This window comes from Cyanistes caeruleus, chromosome 6, assembly GCF_971803275.1.
Source record: "Cyanistes caeruleus chromosome 6, bCyaCae1.hap1.1, whole genome shotgun sequence".
Lineage (NCBI taxonomy): Eukaryota > Metazoa > Chordata > Aves > Passeriformes > Paridae > Cyanistes > Cyanistes caeruleus.
The window spans coordinates 40889869-40902899 of record NC_141706.1 but is presented as its reverse complement, the minus strand read 5'-3'; the positions used below and the strand labels follow the sequence as shown (position 1 = coordinate 40902899).

Below are 13031 nucleotides of genomic sequence, written 5' to 3'. Positions count from 1 at the left end.
ACTGTAAAAATTGAAAATACAATACACATTTTCTCCCCAGCCCAGGAAGGTATGATTTTATTGGTTTAACCCCACTGAAAGAGAAATGTTTCATGTGAAGGTAGTAATTTCCAGGATTTAATAGTTCTGACTTAATGGTTAATAATGGGTTTTGGTTTGTAGCTCTGCCTTTTATAAATGATAGACAGATACTTTTCTTTATTTTTACAGATGCAATTTACTCTGTATATTATGCAAAGTAACTTTGGGGAGCAAAATTTTCTCTATATTTTCTTGTCTCATTTTGTAAATTAATATGAGGTCAACAAAGATTGTCCACAAATTCATATTTCTAATTCTGCAGTTACTAGAATCATTAATTTGCTGTGAGACTAATGAGCTAACAATGCATTGAATTTTCTTCCATTTAGTATTTGTGTTGATGTTTCTGTAGTCTGAGTAAATTCTGTTTGGCACCTGTACAAACCAGGCTTATTCCAAAGTATAAATTATATAGGGCTTTGTTTTGTCTTAATGACTGCTTTTCTTTTTTTCTTGCTGTTAAGCCCATCTGATTTATAAAAGATTAATGAAATTTAATAGTTTAATTTTAATATTCTGCCTTTTTTATCATTGTTATAGCCTGGAAATGTCTGTTCAGTGAAGGATTACAGTATGTTTTCTTTTTCTTGATCAGAAAGAGTTAAATATGTCTTTAATGGCACTGTTAGGAATCCGAAAGATCAGGGTAATGTGTGCAATGAGCCAGGTGAAAAATTCAGTTTACCTCCAAAGCAGTGTTCGCTCCTTAGGCTGAGGATTTCTACTTGATAATATATAAAACTGTTGTTTTTGAAGCATTTTAGTCAAAAACCTCTAGAATAGTTGTTTAGCTCTCTGGCTGAAAGACTTAACAGAGCTAGGATTTCCATTAATCCCCTTCATATGAATGACATGTTTGCAGACGTTTAAGTGACACAGAAACAGATCACAAAGTATGAATGTAAGAAAAACTGTATGAAAGTATGAAAGCATGAAAGAAGGAGTGACACCTTCTCCTTCTATTTGGTTTATCTGTTGGCAAATGCAGCCAGGGGGGTGTTTCACAGGAGGGCTAATGTGACTGAAAATGTGTCTTTTCCTGACACTAATGGTTTGCCAATTAAAACACTTTCTCCCTGAATATTTTGATACTTTTATATACTTTCATTGTCACAGCTACAAAGCCTTTGTGTATTTAGGTATGTGTTAATTCCCTTTGATTTCTGTGAGGAAATGATCAAATTAGAACAGAAAGTACTTTTGAAAGTTCCTCATTATTTTATAACCTGACTTCTTGTGGAAACTAAGCAAAGAAAAACTCACTTTTTCTATGGATGAGCCCTTTCCTTTTGAACTTAATGAGGTATTTTCTGAATTTTTTAGCAGGGTGATTATAGAGTCAAAGGTAATAACATTCTTATTAATTTTTGGTAATATGTGGGCAAGCAGATTAGACAGACCATGTCAATTTCCTGTCAGAAGAAAATTTTTCAGACATCCTAGCAAAAAGTAGCACAGATACCATGAAAAAAGTTTCAATTAGACCTAGACTCTTGCGTAAGAAATTCAAAGCCAGGTTACTAATGCATGTAAAAATGTTGCTTTATTTGTTCTAGAGTTGATGAACAGTTTGATTTGCTTTTTCAAGGGGATATATTATACAAGGGTGATTTTTATAAATATTTTCTCTCCAGAACTATAGCAGAATTCATAGCAACACTCAGGACCTACTGAAAGAGCAGAAGAAAAAATGATCTTCATAAGAAAACAAATAAGTACAAATGACAGAACCTTTGCAAATATGTCCTTACTGCTTATGAATTCAGAACATAACCAAATTCTGACTATTTGTTGATTTTATACAATTTTGCATAGGTTCAAAATGGCATTACACTGACTAATTATCTTTAATCAGTACTCTAGCTTTAGTTCTGTCATTTGCCATGTAAATATCATTAATCTTGTCATCAACCTAACACTTTTTTCTTCAGCTACAGAAGGTCACAACTTTAGCTGAAATTGATTCTAATCTTGATTTGAAAGTCTAGTATTTAATATGTATAGAATAGATGTTAGACAAAATGATCTCTAGTATTTTGCTTTTACTATACACAATTTTTAAATTTTGATCTAGGAACCCCACAACCAATGCTTTTCCTAAATTGTTTGCAAGAGATCTTTCTAAAAAGATGTTTAACTTGATGGTTCAGCTCCATACAAAGTGCTATAACAACTAAGTTTTCATTTAAATACACAGTGAAGAAGAAAGTAATCATCCTTACATCTTTTCAGCTGCCAACAGTAATGGCTCTGCCACCACCTGGGAAATTACAGATACGAAGTTCTCTCTTTAGTCTGCCTGAAGAAGTTTTATTACCAGATGCCCAAGAAAGCACTGGGTGAATTCCCACAAATTTTGATAAGAAAACGGTGGCGAGAAAAATATCTGTGTTAGTGCTATTGTGTACAATAGATGTCAGCAGTCATTGTGGTAATTCTTGGTAGGTCACTTTCCTATCACATTTGCTTGATTTTACAGAAAATAGAGTTACAGTATTTGAAGAAAGGACAGACCAAATTAAGTTGTTGCTCCAGCTTTGCCAAAGTACTAAGCAGATTAAATTACATTGTCATATATAGTATTAAACTGACATTAGATTTAATCTTAGCTAAAAGGCCAGGGACAATAGGATGCTTGAAGCGAAACTCCAAATGAAATATATTAATCTCATTTTAATAAAATTAATTTTATTCCTTCTGTCTTTATATAGAAATATGTATCTATGCAACAGCGAGCACAACTGCAGCTAATATTTGTGTGACCTTCAATATTATGGTAATTTATTTAAATGTTCTTTGTTAATTAAAATATTTCACATAAAAGGCAATGAACTTACTTTTACCAATTAATTATATCTTTGAAATTTTGGAGTGATCAATTATCATAATCAACAAACATTATGGAAATAAAATAACAAATGAGTCTGAAATGCCAAGTGGTCTGTTTTTGGCTTGTTTTTTACTTCTAATTTAAATGAATACCTATTTTTAAAATAAAAAAAATGTGTTGTTCAGTTCTAAATAAAACATACATTCTATATAAAATAATAATAATAGCATTTTCAATAACAAGAAAAGTAATATTTTCAAAACTCTTACTCATTACAAACTTTATAAAGTCTGTGCAATACTGTTGTGGTTAGGAGTGGCCTTCTCCAGTTTAGCACTCCCACTAAAAAGACCACCTGTGGCTCCCATCTCCACCTCCAATGGGAGACACAACAAGCATGGATCAGGGGTTGAGATAAGAACAATTCACTTGAAATAACAATGACATAAAAAAAAGAAGAATAACAGCAACAATATTGATAACAAGATCTATAAAGAGCTATAAAGCAAAGAAAGAATTAACACATCAAATAAAATCCCAGACAATTCCACCCAAAAGGAACATCCTTCTCTGTGGAAGCCAGTCCCTTCCCTCCCACACCTGCAGTGATATATATATATATAGGGTATAGAAAAACATCTGGACCCTGGCCATGTCCATTCAGCCATGCCCCTCCCAGCTACTGCCAAAAATTAACCCCGTCCAGGCTGAAATCAGACAGGTACATATCTAATGATTAGGTGAATGTTCCACATTTACAACCGTGGAAGAACTCTTGAGATTACTATTAGGTAACTAAAATACAAGTGAAGCTTCTTGAATGAAGCTTCTTGATTGCTTACCTCAAACAAGGAAAAAACCCCCAGAATTATTTCTCTATTCAGTATGTTCTTCAAGAGTGAGCAACTGCTGCAAGCTAAAGATGACAATACATGATCAAAAGATGAAAAAGATGAGAAAACATTGTGTTGCCTTAGGATATTCAGTGTTTTTCAATAGTTAAACAACTTGTAAGTTAGTTTTTAGTATATTATTTGTATAAGACCATCCCAAATACTTCAAAACCAAGTTTTGAAGGAAATTAGGGGTGTCAAATTTTTATTGGCAATGGTTTTCAAAAGCAAATTTTTGAGTTATATTCAGCAAGCACAGGATAAAATCCAGTAGCAATTATTTTCATTGTTCATGCTGTCACAGTCATGGAGCACTTTCCAGAACAAGAGAACAGGGAAGTAATAGTCCACTGATGAACATCTACAACATACCTAACTAGAAGTATGCAAATGGTTTCAAAATCTGGAAGCTGTGGTTAAACTAATGCAAAACATAAGCATTAGGTACCCAACTATATGCTCTAGATAGACTAGGGCAGGAAAATGTGCTATAATTTCTCAAGAAAAGCTCTGGTGAACTTCCCCTTCCCCTTCCCCTTCCCCTTCCCCTTCCCCTTCCCCTTCCCCTTCCCCTTCCCCTTCCCCTTCCCCTTCCCCTTCCCCTTCCCCTTCCCCTTCCCCTTCCCCTTCCCCTTCCCCTTCCCCTTCCCCTTCCCTTCTCTCCTCACAAAATAGAACTCAAAATTTAATGCACAGCAGATTCTCTACTTTTTTTCCCCTTGTACAGTGCCAGCCATCAGCATTATTTCTGAGTGCTTTCCAGGTGGAATGGACAATGTAAACATAATTCCTCTGAGGAATTAAGTTTTCTTGGTGAGAATGTTTGGGAGATCTTGCATTTGTACTTGTAAACTTGATGCTGATGAAGGTTGCAAGGGCAATCTTGAAGTCATGTAATGTTTTTGAGTTTCTTTTCAAGTATGTGTAGAGTGACATTTTAAGAAAAATGTATGTATCATTGAATTTAATCAGTATTTTAAGTGTGCTTTTCTGGATATTTTTCTTTTTGAAAAGTTGTAATGTTAAATTTATAACTCAGAATAGAACAGCCATGCAGGTCCCACTCTGTATGAGGTATATGACCTTTTGTGTTTATAGTTAGGTGATAACAAGGAAGCTGAGCTGACATGACCACAACTGAGGAAATGAAATTCATTTTATCAAACACCTGCAAAATTTGAAAAACTTTTTGAAACAGCAAGAATTTTAGAATCATAAGGATGTATGCAAAGAGTGCACAGTGAGCATGACATTGCAGCTTCATTTTAGTCAAGAGGTTCTAACTAGTAGCCATTGTAGGTTAATCTTTACATTAATTAAGAAAGAAGTAAAATCTTGCCAAATAAGCAAAATCACCAAAGAGGTGGCTGCCTTACACTCAGCTTGGTTCTTGAGATGAAATATTGTGGCTCTGGATCGTTTTGCTTTAAACAGATTTCTGTGGGTGATCAATGAAGGCTGAATGCTTTGATCATGTCCTCTTCACTGTGCCTGTTCTTCATGTCAGAGATGAAGGGTAGGGAATTGTTACATTTTGGCAGTTCTGTGTCACCCCAAGTTGCTCCTATTCAGGGAAATGCCCCAACTGGATGCTTAAGCTGACTTCTACCCTCATTTACATTGACACAAAAAATACCAGTGATTCTGGTGCCAGAGTCTTTTTCTCCTTCAAAAAGAAAATCAAACAGCATGACTGAACTTGGAAGACTGAACAAGCAGCTCCATCTGAATAAAGAAGGACAAAAAAGGAAGAGAAAGTAGCTGATGCAAAAGAATGTTTTTGTATTTGTGCTTTGCACTTTGACTCCAGTGGCTCCAGATATCCCTCTGAGCCCGAGCTGGGAAAAATTTTCTCTGTGTCATGTGTCCTATAAAAGGCTCAGCAAAGCCTTCCATTGCTCTGAAAAAGAAGAGTAGCATTTTAAATTACGTAACTGCTTTTCAACTGAAAGGAGGGCCAAGGCATCCAGACATTTCTCTGGTTCTCAAATATTCTTTGTGGATGGTTACTTTTATAGATATATTTTTAATAGCTTACACATATTTATGGGGGTTTTTTAATGTAAGGATAAGTGATTTTATATGTCCATTGTTATATTATTTTAAATTTTTGTTTTATTTAGAGACATAATTTTATGTATATTTTTATGCATTTGCATTTATATTTACTTCTTCCTTTACATAAAATCAACAATAAAATGAACACTCCAATTGGATTGTAGTCAGAAGTTACAATGGTCAACTACTAATGAAAAAGTTATTTCTTGTGCCCTGCTCCTACTGACATCAAACCTTACCTTCTTAAGATGAAAACACTCAGAATCTTACCAGATCATCAAAAAAAGTTTAACTGAGTGAAAGAGAAAAATATCTGAAAGAAAAGGCATACTAAAAGAGCTGGTTTTTTTCTGGTTTGAGTTTATTTTTATCTTTAGATAAAAATATCTGCATTTATCTGACATTTTTTTGGGGGGTTCTTTTTATCTGCTGACTGAAAGTGACAGAAAACTTTCCAAGTAATTAGAAATTTTTTCTTTTTCAAACTGAATAAATGTACATTACCATTTTTTACTTTCAGGAGGTTATTACTGGCTTCATAATACCAGGTATTTTTGGGAGACCAATGCAAAATGTAACCCATGTGAAGGCGTTCATCTGTCTTCTCCATGGTGACCAACATGACAACTGCACCATGCTATGGCAGAAGGAATGAGCTCCTCACTACCTGCCTCCCTCTCTTCCATGTACCCATGGCACAAATGGTAAAAAGGAACAGAGGACATACTGGCTTTTGTTTTCAGTGCCAGTTTACTCAATCTGACATTCAATACCTAATATATATTAGTAGGACTCAAAGACTGGACTGTCACCAGTGCTGTGGCTGTTATCATGTCTTTTCTGAAGCTGCTCCTCCTTCTCCTTTAACAGGTTTCTTCTGTAAACGAGGAGAAAAGGCAAATGGCCTTTGGAATGGTGCAAACCATAAGGTCTTCCTTGAAGACTTTTTCAGAGTACCAAGTCTATGTTTGAAAATGATGTATTGTAAGAGTTGTTTCATGCTAGGGTGAGAACATCCCAACAAGAAATTTGTGGTTGTCATAGCTCACCTTTGCTGCAGATATCGGGAATAAGCTTGGAAGTAAACAGTCAAGGTTTTCTCAAGTCCTTCAACTGAACTGCTAAAAGCACACTACATTTCAGCCAAGGGGAAACAAAAACAAATTAAAGAAGGGCAGGGAGAGGGGAACAGAGTAGTTACTATTGTAGTTACTAAGAACTAAGAAGTAGTTACTATTAGCAGTTGCTAAGAACTATTAGTAAGTGATGGCTTCTACCTTAGAATTGCTGATTCGCTGTTGTGGATGGCTGCCACTCTCCACGTGGTGTTCCTCATTCTAACTGTACCAGGGATAGGCAGTAGTGCTGCTCAGCCTCTTGGATATATACACCTTCTTCATGGGCTGGCTTTTTTTCCCCTTGTCTAGCTTTACAAACTGAGGAGGTCTTTATAATTAGGTCAAGTACCTTAACTAAGCATTTGCAAAGCTTTGCACACTCTGTAAGTGAATGTAACAAGGTCTACTCAGGTACAGGTTATATATTTTTCATCTCCTCAGTTCTTCTGACACTCTTCTCATCAAATGCTGACAGTTCTGTGTTTTCTCTATTCTAATCAAATCTAAAGATTTTGTATTTAGTGATAACACTTGTATTTTATTCTAAGGCTAAATCTAAACCAAGAAGTTTCAATAATCAAGATAAACGGAGAACATCTCTGAACTCGAAAGAACGATTGACCAGGCTGGCCAATCATGAGTACAAAGGAAAAAAGAAAGAATGAGAAGAAAACTCCTAACTATAAAGTAATCTCACAATATTATTGTCTTTTCAACCTCCTAAAAAACTAACACGTTAATTAAGAATCAGTAGAATTGTGATTAATAGTCAGAATTTTCCTACTGGTGTGCAGTAAAAGATGAATTTGAATCTTTAGGAATAATGATAATTTCAAATGTAGCATGAGCAAGAATACACACCAATACAACAGCATCTTTGTTTTTATAAGCCATATCCCTCTGACTCTCCCATATGGGAAAAGCTGCAGAGGTGCTAAAATAGTTTGTAGAAGCAGTTAGTAACCACCACAGGACTGTAACAGACATCCACAATGTGAGGTCGAGAATAGATACCAAATGCCAAGCTTAATAATTGTTATTTTTCTTGAAACAGTGTTTTTGGATGTTATGTTACTGGTGAGTAGCTGTAAAATTTTATGGACAAGAGAAAGTTGTCTTCTCATGTTTTCAAGCTATTTTAATTGAATGTTGACTAATAATCATATAAATTTGATGGATTAAAGTGCCACTAATAAAATAATAAGAGAAATGCTTTGTTTGTTGCTTATTTATAAGGAAGTGTATATTTATCTTTAGCTTATGAAAAGATATAATTGTGAGCACACATTGTTTACCTTCCAGGCATTCGGAAAGCAAGTGAATAGTGAGAGGATGTTAGAGAAATGCTATGCTGCTTAATGACAGCCTTTATGAGGACAGGCAGATGTGATGGACAGATGGGTGGACTAACAGAACTAAATGCGTTATTAGCTGCTCAGACATTTGTTGAATGTCAGCCAAAACTACTGAATCATAGTAATTGACCATTGTTAAACATCTCCCATGGGGAGAACAACTACATGCATAACAAAAATGTGTAACATTTTGGTTAAGATGCAGAGACAGAAAAATGATTGTACCAACTCATATAAACTGCATTGCAAAGAGCTGAAAAAGTTTGTTTGCTTTTAAAATGTCTGTGTGAGTTTCAATTACTCATCTGCCTACTTAATATAATACTGTTTTAAAAATATTTATATGCTGAGGACCTCCTTCTACACATCAAGGAAAACAATATCTGGCATTTTTATTATGCCCTTCAATCATATAGTTTAGAAACTTTTGAAATAAGGCTCTTATCATCTCTAATTTTATTTCTCACTGAAATGCAGCCACTACAAATGGAATGCTGTATATGTCTAACAGTATGCAGCATAGGGCTGCTCCTTGTAAAGCATTAAATCATAATTTTTTGTTCTCTGGTATCTGCTGATGGATGAATTAAATCACTAACTATATTTACAGAATAAATAAAAATGTGTCTTTTTTCTGACCCTCTTAAAATTAAACTGCATCTCACTAATATGCAGAGACTAATTGGAAATGGACTTCAGGACCTCTGAAGGAGGTCTTAGTGTGAGGCACACCACAACAGTGAGTAATACTTGGGAAGAAAAAAGTGATCTGCCTTCTAACATGACAAGAATGATTTGCAGTTAATAATAGAGGGAGTAAAGGCCAGTCCTTTCAGTTACCCTTGGCTTCACCTAGGACAAAATAAAAAATCACTTCAGCTGCTGTGAGCTACTTGCCTTTTTCCCAATCATTATTGCTTAGTTATAACTTAGTGATAAAATCTGTCATTACTGACTTTATTGACATTAAAGTTGATTTATTTGCATGCCTGGTGAATAAGAACTGCATTATGCTGGCTTTCAGATTGCTTGCGTACTCAAGATAGTAAGTGCATCACTGACTTAATTGTCTTTTGCTGGTTCACTTGCTCTCTAATCTCAGTTTGAAAATAATATTGGGTCAAATTCAACCTTGGCACAAATCCACTGACATCAGTTGTAGTTCTCTAGAGAAGAATTTGATCCAGAAGGATCTGAACTGTCTATATGATACAGCTTTTTTTTCCTGGTATTGTATAATGTGTTAGTCAGAAAACAAGGTTTTTGCCTTCTGAAATTGTCATTTATTCAGTTGGTTAAGTATGTACTCATCTTCCTAGATTTTAGAGTCCTTATATTAAAAATTTTCGCATTTCCACCTAATTTTCCAGTGGTGCGTGTTTACTGTAGGAGAAAAAATAAACTGAACACCAACTGAGAAAATAAAGTTTCACTGTAAAACAAATAAACTACAACCAAGCAGGATTTAATTCTTTGCATAACCAAATGGTCTGTAATTACCATTTCTGTAATGACCTATTCCAGGAAAAAAATAAGTTATTGTTATTTAATTTAATTTATTTTAATTTTTCTACTGTTTTTCCAACAGTTTCTTTTCACTTTTTGGAGAGCTCTTTAAAAAGATATTTTGATTCATAGTAATCTATTCATCTATTTACTACACTCATTTTCAACATATCTGACCAAGACAAAAACAGAGAAAGATGATTTGTATTTCAAGATTTGGTTTGGTATCCCAGTTTTGGACTTTCATCCAGACCTTCTGAGATGCAACTATTCAAACTCCTCTCAAACTACTCACCTTCACTTGGACCTTAGTGTTAACAGAGATGACATTGACCATAAGTATTCCAAATAACTGAACTCTCATGAGTAACTGAGTAAACATCCAGAAAACAAAACCTATGAATTATCCATATTAAGAATATCCAGAAGCCCTTCAGGCAAACATGCAAATAGAAATTCAAGCTGAATCATAGCAGCTTTTTAAAAATCACTTGAGATTTCAGATCCAAAAATATCTACTACAGTGTGTTCACTGATGGAAATGGTAACATTTTGACCTTAATTAAAATACGTACTTTCTTGAGTATTTGTAAAGAGTAAATGTGAAATTTCACATAGAAGTCTGTTTAAAATGGAACACTGTTGACTGCACGTGTGGAGTGTTTGTTTAAATATTTTCAGTATTAACAGAAAAATTTTGGTCTGATGCGAAAGAATAAAAATACCTCTGCATTGCAGGGAAATTTAGTTCATTCTGTTTGCCAAACAAATTCTCATTGAATTTAGCTGGATTTAATTTATAAAACCAATTTTTGTCTCTTTAGTGGGTATAATAAGATGAAGCTTACTGAGATAGTGAAAAACATTTCATTAAATACTCTTGCAATAATTCATCAATAAACATATGAAATTCCTTCTCCTGAAACATCTTCTGCTTCTCAAATTTTCTAGTCATATAAAGTTAATCACCTACCCCCCAAGACTTTAATCTCTTTTTTGCTGAGATTAAAAAAATCTATTATCTGATTATTTTAAGAGAGCTCTCTGTGTGCCTAGACTCTACTACACTAACAGAGTCTATGGTTGTTGACTCTAAGAGATTTTTGATTTCTTGTGTTGTTTGGTTTCTAGTGCCAAAAGAGCAGACCAAATTAATCGTATGATACAGCTGGAGGAAAACTCAGAAGGTGATTTAATTTTCTTACACCTGCAGAGAAGAACAGTGGGATATTTTTGACAGATGCTTGTACAACGCCCAGTGATGGAGATTCCACAGTCTCCACAGCAACACATTCCACGAGTTCATTATACTCTTAAAAAGATTTTTTTTGTGCTTTGTGAAAATCTTTCTAGTGTAACTAAAAGAGTTTGGAATTGTTTTTATGACCTAATCACAATAACCAGTGTAATGTAACAATAGGCAATTTAGATGTATATATGTTAGTGTATGAATAAACAAATACTTTGTTGGTATGAATTTTAAATTTGTTGTCTTTTTTGCTTGCTTGGGTGAAATTTCTCCTGGTAGTATGAATTATTATGAGTTGTTCAACTTGTCCATTATTTACAATAATTTTACAACAAAATATCTGTATAATTTACATCACAAAAGTATAGTTCTAACTGTTAAATCTTCCCCCATATCTCATTTTCATGTTCTTTTGTATCATCTCCAGAGCTTTTCTAATGGCAGCCAGCAATTCACAAAAATGTGGTAACACATTTTCAATGTTCTATTCTTCTTCAATAGAAATTAGCGTTTTATTTGCTTTGCATTTTTATTTTTTCCTAGGTACACTGAAGAATTAAATACATTGCACATAAAGTGTTTCTTAAATAAATTGCCCATCATGAATCTATTATTTTTCTTAGTGATTGATGTTGATTTAGGAGGTGTCAATATGGATAAATTAATATAAAGTAGCTAAATCCAACACTCACCTTTGCTTCTGCTTTAGGAATTTTCTTTATTGATATGAAAGCTAATTGTCTGTCTTGTTTATGCATGAGATTCTTTGTTGTTTTTTCAATTCTTGACCTACATCATTTTCAGAAAGAGATTTCAGTCCATCTTTCTATTTATCTTTTTATTCAAGACATTAATAAGTGTGTAATAAATGTGTCAAGTACCACTATGGTTAGAAAGAATTCAGGGGCATCTCTTTATTAACCTTCTTCCACATTGAAAATGAACACTTATATCTATTCTTTGGTTTCCTATCTCTGAGCCATTTTATAATATGAAACAGAAGTTTTATAATTTATTCTATGGTTCCTGTTTTCTTAATAATCTCCTGTGAAGTATTTTTTCAAAGACATCTTAAAAGTCCAATTAAATTATTTTTCTTAATGGGTAATTTTTTTCTATTAACTCTTTGCTGTGTTTTCTATATCAAAACAAAGCAGTTGAGAGTATTCCAGAGTAAGTGAGAAAACTGGTGCTTTCTTAATTATTTCCAATTGAAATAGTCCTAGTTTGGACTGTCTAATAGCCCTAGGTGGGAAGGTTCAAATTCATTATTTTGAGAAAGATGGGTACTGGAAGTATTTTTATAGTACAAGTTAAGCAGCCCATTTTCTTAAACAGCAGAGGATTTTTTGCCCATTCCAGGTATTAATATAATGGAAGGTGTAACACTGCCTAGGACAATTTGATCTCAGTATCCAAACTTTTGTCATGGTTTGTCACGACAAACTTTTGTTATCCAGACTTTTCAAGCTAAGTTCAATACTGAAAATAGTGTTAATAAAAATCTTAATCAATGGAATAAATTTTACTTATTATGGGAAAGAATGCCTTTTAAAATTGTTTTAGTTTGCTTGTACAGTTTTAAGTGTGTGGTCACTCTTGCAGGATCATTGCAATACACACAAAGTGTTCTCTAGAATTTCCTCTAACCCAGTGGTCTATCAGATTAATTATTATTCAGTATGTCCAAAGTATTTACTTTGCTGTACAGGAAATACTCTGCACTGTTGTGCTTCAAAAGTTTTTGAAGTTCCTTAAATGGATGATAAATAGCTTTCTAAGTGCTCTGATTTCAAGAGACAGTGAGCAGAGTCGGTGTACATCCACATCAGATGAAATCATAGCTACTTAGTCAGGACAGGAATTCATACCCGTCACTTCCATGAAACACAAGATGTGTCTAAGGCTGCAGCTCAGCAGTTGGAATGTGGCTTTCAAAGA

The 13031-nt window shown here is 34.0% G+C and overlaps 1 long non-coding RNA gene across 1 annotated transcript in view; it reads left to right on the top strand.

Moving 5' to 3' along the window:
- The window catches only part of LOC111930351 (uncharacterized), a 63424-nt gene extending 52110 nt beyond the window's left edge, over window positions 1-11314 (top strand). Inside the window, exon 5 of the long non-coding RNA XR_002865140.2 lies at window positions 6383-11314. This is a non-coding gene — a long non-coding RNA (uncharacterized LOC111930351). The remainder of the gene's footprint in view (window positions 1-6382) is intronic.
- Window positions 11315-13031: the final 1717 nt, after the last annotated feature.